Below are 14864 nucleotides of genomic sequence, written 5' to 3' on the forward strand. Positions count from 1 at the left end.
TTTATTTTAAATAAATAAAGAGAGCAGTGAGCACTCTGAGTTGCGTGGGAATTAGCGCTTGTATTATTCATTTTATTTTGAATAAATAAAGATAACAGTAAGCGCTTTGGGTTGTGTGGGGATTGGCGCTTGTATTATTCATTTTATTTTAAATAAATAAAGAGAGCAGTGAGCACTCTGAGTTGCGTGGGAATTGGCGCTTCTATTATTCATTTTATTTTGAATAAATAAAGATAACAGTAAGTGCCTTGAGTTAAGTGGGGATTGGCGCTTGTATTATTCATTCCATTTTAAATAAAAAAAGGGACCGGTAAGCGCTCCGGGTTGTGTGGGGATTGAATTTTATTTTATTGATTTTATTTAAAAAAAATAAAGGGACCAGTAAGCGCTTTGGGTGTGTGGGGATTGGTGCTTCTTTCATTTAATTTATTTTAAATAAATAAAGGGACCAGTAAGCGCTCCAAGTTGTGTGAGGATTGGCACTTGTTTCATTCCATTTATTTTAAATAAATAAAGGGACCAGTAAGCGCTCCAGGTTGTGTAGGTATTGGTGCTTCTTTCATTAACTTTATTTTAACTGAATAAAGGGACCAGTAAGCGCTCCGGGTTGTGTAGGGATTGGTGCTTCTTTCATTACCTTTTTTTTAAATAAATAAAGGGACCAGTAAGCCCTCCGGGATGTGTGGGGATTAGCGCTTATTTTATTTAATTTATTTAAAAAAACAAAAGGACAAGTAAGCGCTCTGGGTTGTGTGGGGATCGGTGCTAGTATTATTCATTTTATTTAAAAAAAATAAAGGGACCAGTAAGCGCTCCGAATTGTGTGGGGATTGGCGCTTGTTTTATTTAATTTATTTTAAATGAATAAAGGGACCAGCAAGTGCCTTAGGTTGTGTGGGGATTAGCGCTTGTCTCATCATTATATTTATTTTCAATAAATAAAGGAATCAGTAAGCGCTCCGGGTTGTGTGGGGATTGGCACTTGTTTCATTAAATTTATTTTAAATAAATTAAGGGACCAGTAACCGCTTCGGGTTGTGTGGGGATTTGCACTTGGTTCATTCAATTTATTTTTAATAAATAAAGGTACCTGTTAGCGCTTCGAGTTGTGTGGGGATTGGAGCTTGTATGATTCATTTTATTCTAAATAAATAAAGGGACCAGTAAGAGCTTCGAATTGTGTGGGAATTGGCGCTTGTTTTATTGAATTTATTTGAAAAATACAAAAGGACCAGTAAGTGCTTCAAGTTGTGTGGGGATTGGCACTAGTTTCATTTAATTTATTCTTAATAGATAAAGGGACCAGTAAGCGCTCCGAGTTGTGTCGGGATTAGCACTTGGTTTATATATTTCATTTTAAATAAATTAAGGGACCAGTGAGCGCTCTGGGATGCGTGGGAATTGGCGCTTGTATTATTTATTTTATTTTAAATAAATAAAGGGACCAGTAAGCGCTTCGAATTGTGTGGGGATTGGCGCTTGTTTTATTTAATTTATTTGAAAAAACAAAAGGACCAGTAAGTGCTTCAAGTTGTGTGGGGATTGGCACTTGTTTCGTTTAATTTATTCTTAATAGATAAAGAGACCAGTAAGCGCTCCGAGTTGTGTGGGGATTAGCGCTTGGCTTATTTATTTTATTTTAAATAAATTAAGGGACCAGTGAGCGCTCTGGGATGCGTGGGAATTGGCACTTGTATTATTTATTTTATTTTAAATGAATAAAGAGACCAGTAAGCGCTCCGGGTTGTGTGAGAATCGGCGCTTGTATTATTTATTTTATTTTAAATAAATAAAGGGAGCAGTAAGCACTTTAAGTTGCGTGGGAATGGGCACTTGTATTATTCATTTTATTTTAAATAAATACATGGACCAGTGAGCGCTCTGAATTGTGGGGGGATTGGCGCTAGTTTTATTTAATTTATTTCAAATAAATAAAGGTACCTGTAAGCTCTCTTAGTTGTCTTGGAATTGGCGCTTGTGTCATTTAATTTATTTTAAATAAATAAAAGGATCAGTGAGCGCTCCGGTTTGTGTGGAGATTGGCGCTTGTGTAATTTATTTTATTTTAAATAAATAAAGGGACAAGTAAACGCTTCGGGTTGTGTGGGGATTGGCGCTTGTTTTAATCCATTTATTTTAAATAAATAAAGGTACCTGTAAGCGCTCCGGGTTGTGTGAGGATTGGCGCTTGTATTATTTATTTTATTTAAAATAAAAAAAAAGGACTAGTAAGCGCTCTGGGTTGTGTGGGGATTGGCACTTGTTTCATTCAATTTATTTTAAATTAATTAAGGGACCAGTAAACGCTCCAAGTTGTGTGGGGATTGGCACTTGTATTATTCATTTAATTTTAAATAAATAAAGGAACCAGTGAGCGCTCCAAGTTGTGTGTGGATTGGCTTTTATTTTATTGATTTTACTCAAAAAAATTAAAGGGACCAGTAAGCGCTCCGAATTGTGTGGATATTGGCACTTGTTTTATTTAATTTATTTTGAATAAATAAAGAGACCAGTAAACGCTTCGGGTTGTGTGGGGATTGGCGCTTGTTTTATTTAATTTAATCTAAATAAATAAAGGTACCTGTAAGGGCTTCGAGTGTTTGTGGGGATTGGCTCTTGTATAATTCATTTTATTTTAAATAAATAAAGATACCAGTCAGCATTCTGGGTTATGTGGGTATTGGCTTTTGTTTCATTCAATTTATTTTGAATAAATAAAGGGACCAGTAAACGCTCCGGGTTGTGTGGGGAGTGGCACTTGTTTCATTCAATTTTTTTTAAATAAATAAAGGTACCTGTAAGCGCTTCGAGTTGTGTGGGGATTGGCGCTTGTGTAATTCATTTTATTTTAAATCAATAAAGATACCAGTCAGCACTCCGGGATATGTGGGTATTGGCACTCGTGTCATTTAATTTATTTTAAATACATAAAGGGATTAACGAGCGCTCCAGGTTGTGTGAGGATTAGCACTTGTTTTATTCAATTTATTTTAAATAAATAAAAAGACCAGAAAGCGCTTCGGGTTGTGTGGGGATTGGCGCTTGATGTCTTTAATTTGTTTGAAATAAATAAAGGGACCAGTAAGCGCTTTAGGTTTTGTGGGGTTTGGTGCTTGTATTATTCATTTTATTTTAAATAAATAGAAAGACCAGTAAGTGCTCTGGGTTGTGTGGGGATTGGCGCTTGTATTATTCATTTTATTTTAAATAAATAAAAAAACCAGTAAGTGCTCTGGGTTGTGTGGGGATTGGCGCTTGTATTATTTATTTTATTTTAAATAAATAAAGGGACCAGTAAGCGCTCCAGGTTGTGTTAGGATTGGCACGTGTTTCATTCAATTTATATTAAATAAATAAAGGGATTAGTAAGCGCTTCCTGTTGTGTGGGGATTGGCGCTTGTTCCATCCAAATTATTTTAAATAAATAAAGAAACCGGTAAACACTCTTGGTTGTGTGGAAATTGGCGCTTGTTTCATTTAATTTATTTTAAATAAATAAAGGGACCAGTAAGTGCTTCCTGTTGTGTGGGGATTGGCGGTTGTTTCATCCAAATTATTTTAAAAAAATAAAGAAACCGGTAAACACTCTTGGTTGTGTGGGAATTGGCGCTTGTTCCATCCAAATTATTTTAAATAAATAAAGGGACCGGTAAACACTCTGAGTTGTGTAGGGATTGGCGCTTGTTTTAATCAATTTATTCGAAATAAATAATGGGACCAGTTAGCGCTCCAGGTTGTGGGGGGGTTGGCGCTTGTCTTTTTATCATATTGATTTCATATAAATAAAGAGACCAGTAAGTGCTCCAGGTTGTGTTGGGATTGGCGCTTGTTTCATTCAATTTATTTTAAATATATAAGGGGACCAGTAAGCGCTCCAGGTTTTGTGGGGATTGGCGCTTGTCTTTTAATTATATTAATTTGAAATGAATAAAGAGACTGGTGAGCTTTTCAGGTTGTGTGGGGATTGGGGCATGTTTTATTTAATTTATTTTAAATCGATAAAGAGACCAGTAAGCGCTTCGGGTTGTGTAGAAATTAGGGCTTATTTATTCAATTTATTTTAAATAAATAAAGGAACCAGTAAATACTCCAGGTTGTATTGGGATCGGCGCTTGTATTATTCATTTCATTTTAAATAAATGAAGGAACAAGTAAGTGCTCCTGGTTGTTTCGGATTCGGCACTTGTTTTATTTAATTTATTCAAATAAATAAAGGGACCAGTAAGAGCTCTGGGTTGTGTGGGGATTGGCGCTTGTTCCATCCAAATTATTTTAAATGAATAAAGGGACCGGTAAACACTCTGGGTTGTGTAGGGATTGGCGCTTGTTTCAATCGATTTATTCGAAATAAATAATGGGACCAGTTAGCGCTCTAGGTTGTGGAGGGGTTGGCGCTTGTATTATTCATTTTATTTTGAATAAAAAAAGGGACCAGTAAGCGCACCGGGTTGTGTGGGAATTGGCGCTTGTATTATTTATTTTATTTAAAATAAATAAAGGGACCAATAAGCGCTTCGGGTTGTGTGGGGTTTGGCGCCTGTATTATTCAATTTATGTTAAATAAATAAAGATACCAGTAAGCGCTTCTGGTTGTTTTGGATTCGGCACTTGTTTTATTTAATTTATTCGAATAAATAAAGGGACCAGTAAGTGCTCCGGGTTGTGTGGGGATTGGCGCTTGTATTATTTATTTTATTTAAAATAAAAAAAAGGGACTAGTAAGCGCTCTGGGTTGTGTGGGGATTGGCACTTGTTTCATTCAATTTATTTTAAATTAATTAAGGGACCAGTAAACGCTCCAGGTTGTGTGGGGATTGGCACTTGTATTATTCATTCAATTTTAAATAAATAAAGAAACCAGTGAGCGCTCCGAGTTGTGTGTGGATTGGCTTTTATTTTATTGATTTTATTCAAAAAAATTAAAGGGACCAGTAAGCGCTCCGAATTGTGTGGATATTGGCGCTTGTTTTATTTAATTTATTTTAAATAAATAAAGGGACCAGCAAGTGCTCCAAGTTGTGTGGAGATTGGCGCTTGTCTTATTATTATATTTATTTTAAATAAATAAAGGGACTAGTAAACGGTCCAGGTTAAGTGGAGATTGATGCTCGTTTCATACAATTTATTTTGAATAAATAAAGGGACCAGTAAACGCTTCGGGTTGTGTGGGGATTGGCGCTTGTTTTATTTTATTTAATTTAAATAAATGAAGGAACCTGTAAGGGCTTCGAGTGTTTGTGGGGATTGGCTCTTGTATAATTCATTTTATTTTAAATAAATAAAGATACCAGTCAGCGTTCTGGGTTATGTGGGTATTGGCACTTGTTTCATTCAATTTATTTTGAATAAATAAAGGGACCAGTAAACGCTCCGAGTTGTGTGGGGATTAGCGCTTGGCTTATTTATTTAATTTTAAATAAATTAAGGGACCAGTGAGCGCTCTGGGATGCGTGGGAATTGGCACTTGTATTATTTATTTTATTTTAAATGAATTAAGAGACCAGTAAGCGCTCCGGGTTGTGTGAGAATTGGCGCTTGTATTATTTATTTTATTTTAAATAAATAAAGGGAGCAGTAAGCACTTTAAGTTGCGTGGGAATTGGCACTTGTATTATTCATTTTATTTTAAATAATTACAGGGACCAGTGAGCGCTCTGAATTGTGGGGGGATTGGCGCTAGTTTTATTTAATTTATTTTAAATAAATAAAGGTACCTGTAAGCTCTCTGAGTTGTCTTGGAATTGGCGCTTGTGTCATTTAATTTATTTTAAATAAATAAAGGTACCTGTAAGCTCTCCGAGTTGTGTTGGAATTGGCACTCGTGTCATTTAATTTATTTTAAATAAATAAATGGATAAGTGAGCGCTCCGGGTTGTGTGGGGATTGGCACTTGTTTTATTCAATTTATTTGAATAAATAAAGGGACCAGTAAGCGCTCCGGGTTGTGTGGGGATTGGTGCTACTTTTATTTAATTTATTTTAAATAAATGAAGGGAACAGTGAGCGCTTCGGGTTGTGTGGGGATTGGTGGTTCTTTCATTTAATTTATTTTAAATAAATAAAGAGACCAGTAAGCGCTCCGGGTTGTGTGAGAATTGGCGCTTGTATTTTTCATTTTATTTCAAATAAATGAAGAGAGCAGTAAGCCCTCCGGGTTGTGTGGGGATTGGCGCTTGTATTTTTCATTTTATTTTAAATAAATGAAGGTACCTGTGAGCTTTCCGAGTTGTGTTGGAATTGGCACTCGTGTCATTTTATTCATTTTAAATAAATAAATCGATAAGTGAGCGCTCCGGGTTGTGTGGTGATTGGCACTTGTTCCATTTAATTTATTTTAAATAAATTTAGGGACCAGTAACCGCTCCAGGTTGTGTGGGGACTGGCGCTTGTGTAATTAATTTTATTTTAAATAAATAAAGGGACTAGTAAGCAGTGAAGGTTAAGTGGGGATTGATGCTCGTTTCATTCAATTTATTTTAAATAAATAAAGGGATTAGTAGAGTCCTCGGGTTGTGTGGGGATTGGCGCTTGTTTTAATCAATTTAATTTAAATAAATAAAGGTACCTGTGAGCGCTTAGAGTTGTGTAGGGATTGGCGCTTGTATAATTCATTTTATTTTAAATAAATAAAGATACTAGACAGTGCTCTGGGTTATGTGAGTATTAGCACTTGTTTTATTTAATTTGTTTTAAATAAATAAAGGGACCAGTAAGCGCTCCGGGTTGTGTGGGGATTGGCGCTTGTATTATTTATTTTATTTAAAATAAAGAAAAGGGACTAGTAAGCGCTTCGGGTTGTGTGGGGACTGGTGCTTGTATTATTTATTTTATTTTAAATAAATAAAGGGACTAGTAAGCGCTCCGGGTTGTGTGGGAATTGGCTTTTATTTTATTGTTTTTATTAAAAAAAATTAAAGGGACCAGTTAGCGCTCCGAATTGTGTGGGGATTGGCGCTTGTTTTATTTAATTTATTTTAAATAAATAAAGGGACCAGCAAGTAATCCAGGTTGTGTGGGGATTGGCGCTTTTTTTATTTAATTAATACAAAAAAACAAAGGAACCAGTAAGCGCTCCAGGTTGTGTGGGGATAGGCGCTTGTATTATTTATTTTATTTTAAATAAACAAAGGTACCTATTAGCGCTTCGAGTTGTGTGTGGATTGGCGCTTGTATAATTAATTTTATTTCAAATAAATAAAGATACCAGTCAACGCTCCGGGTTATGTGGGTATTGGCACTTGTTTCATTTAATTTATTTTAAATAAATAAAGGGACTAAAAAGCGCTCTGAGTTGTGTGGGGATTGGTGCTCGTATTCTTCATTTTATTTTGAATAAATAAAGGGACCAGTAAACGCTTCGGGTTGTGTGAGGATTGGCGCTTGTATTATTCATTTTATTTTAAATAAATAAAAGGACTAGTAAGCGCTCCGGGTTGTGTGGGAATTATCTTTTATTTTATTGAATTTATTAAAAAAAATTAAAGGGACCAGTTAGCGCTCCGAATTGTGTGGGGATTGGCGCTTGTTTTATTTAATTTATCTTAAATAAATAAAGGGACCAGCAAGTGCTCTAGGTTGTGTGGGGATTGGCGCTTGTCTCATCATTATAATTTTTTTTAATAAATAAAGGTACCTGTAAGCTCTCAGAGTTGTGTTGGAATTAGCACTCGTGTCATTTTAATTATTTTAAATAAACATAGGGATCAGTGAGCGCTCTGGGTTGTGTGGGGATTGGCTCTTGTTTCGTTCAATTTATTTTAAATAAATTAAAGGACCAGTAACCGCTTCAGGTTGTGTGGGGATTGGCGCTTGTGTAATTTATTTTATTTTAAATAAATAAAGGGACTAGTAAGCGGTCCAGGTTAAGTGGAGATTGATGCTCGTTTTATTAAATTTATTTTGAATTAATAAAGGGACCAGTAAACGCTTCGGGTTGTGTGGTGATTAACGCTTGTTTTATTCAATTTATTTTATGTAAATAAAGGTACCTATTAGCACTTCGAGTTGTGTGGGTATTGGCGCTTGTATAATTCATTTTATTTTAAATAAATAAAGATACCAGTTAGCGCTCCGGGTTATGTGGGTATGGGCACTTGTTTCATTCAATTTATTTTAAATAAATAAAGGGACTAGTATGCGCTTTGAGTTGTGTGGGGATTGGTGCTCGTATTATTCATTTTATTTTGAATAAATAAAGGGACCAGTAAGCGCTCCAGGTTGTGTGGGGATTGGCACTTGTTTCATTCAACTTATTTTAAATAAATAAAGAGACCAGTAAGCGCTCTGAGTTGTGTGGGGATAGGGGCTTGTTTTATTTAATATATTTTAAATAAATAAAGAGACCAGTAAGCGTTCCGGGTTGTGTGGGGACTGGTGCTTGTATTATTTATTTTATTTTAAATAAATAAAGAAACCAATAAGCGCTCCAGGTTGTGTGGGGATTGGCACTTGTTTTATTCAACTCATTTTAAATAAATAAAGAGACCAGTAAGCGCTCTGAGTTGTGTGGGGATTGAGGCTTGTTTTATTTAATTTATTTTAAAGAAATAAAGAGACCGGTAAGCGTTCCGGGTTGTTTGGGGATTGGCGCTTGTTTTATTTAATTAATTAAAAAAAAACAAAGGGACCAGTAAGCGCTTTGTGTTGAGTGGGGATCGGCGCTGGTATTATTCATTTTTTTTTTAATTAATAAAGGGACTAGTAAGGGCTTCGGGTTGTGTGAGGATTGGCGCTTGTATTATTCATTTTATTTTAAATAAATAAAGGGACTAGTAAGCGCTCTGGGTTGTGTGGGGATTGGCACTTGTTTCATTCAATTTATTTTAAATTAATTAAGGGACCAGTAAACGCTTCAGGTTGTGTGGGGATTGGCACTTGTATTATTCAATCAATTTTAAATAAATAAAGAAACCAGTGAGCGCTCCGAGTTGTGTGTGGATTGGCTTTTATTTTATTGATTTTATTCAAAAAAATTAAAGAGACCAGTAAGCGCTCCGAATTGTGTGGATATTGGCGCTTGTTTTATTTAATTTATCTTAAATGAATAAAGGGACCAGCAAGTGCTCCAGGTTGTGTGAAGATTGGCGCTTGTCTTATTATTATATTTATTTTAAATAAATAAAGAGACTAGTAAACGGTCCAGGTTAAGTGGAGATTGATGCTCGTTTCATACAATTTATTTTGAATAAATAAAGGGACCAGTAAACGCTTCGGGTTGTGTGGGGATTGGCGCTTGTTTTATTTAATTTAATTTAAATAAATGAAGGAACCTGTAAGGGCTTCGAGTGTTTGTGGGGATTGGCTCTTGTATAATTCATTTTATTTTAAATAAATAAAGATACCAGTCAGCGTTCTGGGTTATGTGGGTATTGGCACTTGTTTCATTCAATTTATTTTGAATAAATAAAGGGACCAGTAAACGCTCCGAGTTGTGTGGGGATTAGCGCTTGGCTTATTTATTTAATTTTAAATAAATTAAGGGACCAGTGAGCGCTTTGGGATGCGTGGGAATTGGCACTTGTATTATTTATTCTATTTTAAATGAATTAAGAGACCAGTAAGCGCTCCGGGTTGTGTGAGAATTGGCGCTTGTATTATTTATTTTATTTTAAATAAATAAAGGGAGCAGTAAGCACTTTAAGTTGCGTGGGAATTGGCACTTGTATTATTCATTTTATTTCAAATAATTACAGGGACCAGTGAGCGCTCTGAATTGTGGGGGAATTGGCGCTAGTTTTATTTAATTTATTTTAAATAAATAAAGGTACCTGTAAGCTCTCTGAGTTGTCTTGGAATTGGCGCTTGTGTCATTTAATTTATTTTAAATAAATAAAGGTACCTGTAAGCTCTCCGAGTTGTGTTGGAATTGGCACTCGTGTCATTTAATTTATTTTAAATAAATAAATGGATAAGTGAGCGCTCCGGGTTGTGTGGGGATTGGCACTTGTTTTATTCAATTTATTTGAATAAATAAAGGGACCAGTAAGCGCTCCGGGTTGTGTGGGAATTGGTGCTACTTTTATTTAATTTATTTTAAATAAATGAAGGGAACAGTGAGCGCTTCGGGTTGTGTGGGGATTGGTGGTTCTTTCATTTAATTTATTTTAAATAAATAAAGAGACCAGTAAGCGCTCCGGGTTGTGTGAGAATTGGCGCTTGTATTTTTCATTTTATTTTAAATAAATGAAGAGAGCAGTAAGCCCTCCGGGTTGTGTGGGGATTGGCGCTTGTATTTTTCATTTTATTTTAAATAAATGAAGGTACCTGTGAGCTTTCCGAGTTGTGTTGGAATTGGCACTCGTGTCATTTTATTCATTTTAAATAAATAAATCGATAAGTGAGCGCTCCGGGTTGTGTGCTGATTGGCACTTGTTTCATTTAATTTATTTTAAATAAATTTAGGGACCAGTAACCGCTTCAGGTTGTGTGGGGACTGGCGCTTGTGTAATTAATTTTATTTTAAATAAATAAAGGGACTAGTAAGCAGTGCAGGTTAAGTGGGGATTGATGCTCGTTTCATTCAATTTATTTTAAATAAATAAAGGGATTAGTAGAGTCCTCGGGTTGTGTGGGGATTGGCGCTTGTTTTAATCAATTTAATTTAAATAAATAAAGGTACCTGTGAGCGCTTAGAGTTGTGTAGGGATTGGCGCTTGTATAATTCATTTTATTTTAAATAAATAAAGATACCAGACAGTGCTCTGGGTTATGTGAGTATTAGCACTTGTTTTATTTAATTTGTTTTAAATAAATAAAGGGACCAGTAAGCGCTCCGGGTTGTGTGGGGATTGGCGCTTGTATTATTTATTTTATTTAAAATAAAGAAAAGGGACTAGTAAGCGCTTCGAGTTGTGTGGGGACTGGTGCTTGTATTATTTATTTTATTTTAAATAAATAAAGGGACTAGTAAGCGCTCCGGGTTGTGTGGGAATTGGCTTTTATTTTATTGCTTTTATTAAAAAAAATTAAAGGGACCAGTTAGCGCTCCGAATTGTGTGGGGATTGGCGCTTGTTTTATTTAATTTATTTTAAATAAATAAAGGGACCAGCAAGTGCTCCAGGTTGTGTGGGGATTGGCGCTTTTTTTATTTAATTAATTTAAAAAAACAAAGGAACCAGTAAGCGCTCCAGGTTGTGTGGGGATAGGCGCTTGTATTATTTATTTTATTTTAAATAAACAAAGGTACCTATTAGCGCTTCGAGTTGTGTGGGGATTGGCGCTTGTATAATTAATTTTATTTCAAATAAATAAAGATACCAGTCAGCGCTCCGGGTTATGTGGGTATTGGCACTTGTTTCATTTAATTTATTTTAAATAAATAAAGGGACTAGTAAGCGCTCTGAGTTGTGTGGGGATTGGTGCTCGTATTCTTCATTTTATTTTGAATAAATAAAGGGACCAGTAAACGCTTCGGGTTGTGTGAGGATTGGCGCTTGTATTATTCATTTTATTTTAAATAAATAAAAGGACTAGTAAGCTCTCCGGGTTGTGTGGGAATTGGCTTTTATTTTATTGAATTTATTAAAAAAAATTAAAGGGACCAGTTAGCGCTCCGAATTGTGTGGGGATTGGCGCTTGTTTTATTTAATTTATCTTAAATAAATAAAGGGACCAGCAAGTGCTCTAGGTTGTGTGGGGATTGGAGCTTGTCTCATCATTATATTTTTTTTAAATAAATAAAGGTACCTGTAAGCTCTCCGAGTTGTGTTGGAATTGGCACTCGTGTCATTTAATTTATTTTAAATAAACATAGGGATCAGTGAGCGCTCTGGGTTGTGTGAGGATTGGCTCTTGTTTCGTTCAATTTATTTTAAATAAATTAAAGGACCAGTAACCGCTTCAGGTTGTGTGGGGATTGGCGCTTGTGTAATTTATTTTATTTTAAATAAATAAAGGGACTAGTAAGCGGTCCAGGTTAAGTGGAGATTGATGCTCGTTTTATTAAATTTATTTTGAATTAATAAAGGGACCAGTAAACGCTTCGGGTTGTGTGGTGATTAACGCTTGTTTTATTCAATTTATTTTATGTAAATAAAGGTACCTATTAGCGCTTCGAGTTGTGTGGGTATTGGCGCTTGTATAATTCATTTTATTTTAAATTAATAAAGATACCAGTCAGCGCTCCGGGTTATGTGGGTATGGGCACTTGTTTCATTCAATTTATTTTAAATAAATAAAGGGACTAGTATGCGCTCTGAGTTGTGTGGGGATTGGTGCTCGTATTATTCATTTTATTTTGAATAAATAAAGGGACCAGTAAGCGCTCCAGGTTGTGTGGGGATTGGCACTTGTTTCATTCAACTTATTTTAAATAAATAAAGAGACCAGTAAGCGCTCTAAGTTGTGTGGGGATTGGCACTTGTTTCATTCAACTCATTTTAAATAAATAAAGAGACCAGTAAGCGCTCTGAGTTGTGTGGGGATTAACGCTTGTTTTATTCATTTTATTTTAAATAAATAAAGGAAAGAGTAAGTGCTCCGGGATGTGTGGAGATTGGCGCTTTTTTTATTTAATTAATTTAAAAAAACAAAGAAACCAGTAAGCGCTCCAGGTTGTGTGGGGATAGGCGCTTGTATTATTTATTTTATTTTAAATAAATAAAGAAACCAATAAGCGCTCCAGGTTGTGTGGGGATTGGCACTTGTTTCATTCAACTCATTTTAAATAAATAAAGAGACCAGTAAGCGCTCTGAGTTGTGTGGGGATAGGGGCTTGTTTTATTTAATTTATTTTAAATAAATAAAGAGACCAGTAAGCTTTCCGGGTTGTGTGGGGACTGGTGCTTGTATTATTTATTTTATTTTAAATAAATAAAGAAACCAATAAGCGCTCCAGGTTGTGTGGGGATTGGCACTTGTTTTATTCAACTCATTTTAAATAAATAAAGAGACCAGTAAGCGCTCTGAGTTGTGTGGGGATTGGGGCTTGTTTTATTTAATTTATTTTAAATAAATAAAGAGACCGGTAAGCGTTTCGGGTTGTTTGGGGATTGGCGCTTGTTTTATTTAATTAATTAAAAAAAAACAAAGGGACCAGTAAGCGCTTCGTGTTGAGTGGGGATCGGCGCTGGTATTATTCATTTTTTTTTTAATTAATAAAGGGACTAGTAAGGGCTTCGGGTTGTGTGAGGATTGGCGCTTGTATTATTTATTTTATTTTAAATAAATAAAGGGACTAGTAAGCGCTCCGGGTTGTGTGGGAATTGGCTTTTATTTTATTGATTTTATTAAAAAAAATTAAAGGGACCAGTTAGCGCTCCGAATTGTGTGGGGATTGGCGCTTGTTTTATTTAATTTATTTTAAATAAATAAAGGGACCAGCAAGTGCTCCAGGTTGTGTGGGGATTGACGCTTGTCTCATCATTATATTTTTTTTAAATAAATAAAGGTACCTGTAAGCTCTCCGAGTTGTGTTGGAATTGGCACTCGCGTCATTTAATTTATTTCGAATAAACATAGGGATCAGTGAGCGCTCCGGGTTGTGTGGGGATTGGCTCTTGTTTCATTCAATTTATTTTAAATAAATTGAAGGACCAGTAACCGCTTCAGGTTTTGTGGGGATTGGCGCTTGTGTAATTTATTTTATTTTAAATAAATAAAGGGACTAGTAAGCGGTCCAGGTTAAGTGGGGATTGATGCTCGTTTCATTAAATTTATTTTGAATAAATAAAGGGACTAGTAAACGCTTCGGGTTGTGTGGGGATTGGCGCTTGTTTTATTTAATTTATTTTAAATAAATAAAGGTACCTGTTAGCGTTACGAGTTGTGTGGGGATTGGCGCTTGTATAATTCATTTTATTTCAAATAAATAAAGATACCAGTCAGCGCTCCGGGTTATGTGGGTATTGGCACTTGTTTTATTCAATTTATTTTAAATAAATAAAGGGTCTAGTAAGCGCTCTGAGTTGTGTGGGGATTGGCGCTCGTATTATTCATTTTATTTTGAATGAATAAAGGGACCAGTAAGCGCTCCGAGTTATGTGGTGATTGGCGCTTGTTACCTTTAATTTATTCTAAATAAATAATGGGACCAGTTAGCATTCCACGTTGTGTGGGGATTGGCGCTTGTTTCATTCAATTTATTTTAAATAAATAAAGGGAAGAGTAAGTGCTCCGGGATGTGTGGAGATTGGCGCTTTTTTTATTTAATTAATTTAAAAAAACAAAGAAACCAGTAAGCGCTCCAGGTTGTGTGGGGATAGGCGCTTGTATTATTTATTTTATTTTAAATAAATAAAGAAACCAATAAGCGCTCCAGGTTGTGTGGGGATTGGCACTTGTTTCATTCAACTCATTTTAAATAAATAAAGAGACCAGTAAGCGCTCTGAGTTGTGTGGGGATTGGGGCTTGTTTTATTTAATTTATTTTAAATAAATAAAGAGACCGGTAAGCGTTCCGGGTTGTTTGGGGATTGGCGCTTGTTTTATTCAATTTATTTTAAATAAATAAAGGTACCTGTAAGCGCTTCGAGTTGTGTGGGGATTGGCGCTTGTATCATTCATTTTATTGAAGATACCAGTAAGTGCTCCGGGTTGTGTGGGGATTGGCACTTGTTTCATTTAATTCATTTCAAATAAATAATGGGACCAGTAAGCTCTCCGGGTTGTGTGGGGATTGGCGCTTGTATTATTTATTTTATATTAAATAAATAAAGGGACCAGTGAGTGCTCCGGGTTGTGTGAGGATTGGCGCTTGTTTTATTTAATAAATTAAAAAAAAACAAAGGGACCAGTAAGCGCTTCGTGTTGTGTGGGGATCGGCGCTGGTATTATTCATTTTTTTTTAAATAAATAAAGGGACTAGTAAGCGCTTCGGGTTGTGTGGGGATTGGCGCTTGTATTATTCATTTTATTTTAAATAAAT

This window comes from Copidosoma floridanum, unplaced genomic scaffold (assembly GCF_036245765.1).
Source record: "Copidosoma floridanum isolate Cflo_tuat_1 unplaced genomic scaffold, Cflo_Japanese_pri ptg000006l, whole genome shotgun sequence".
Taxonomy (NCBI): Eukaryota; Metazoa; Arthropoda; class Insecta; order Hymenoptera; family Encyrtidae; genus Copidosoma; species Copidosoma floridanum.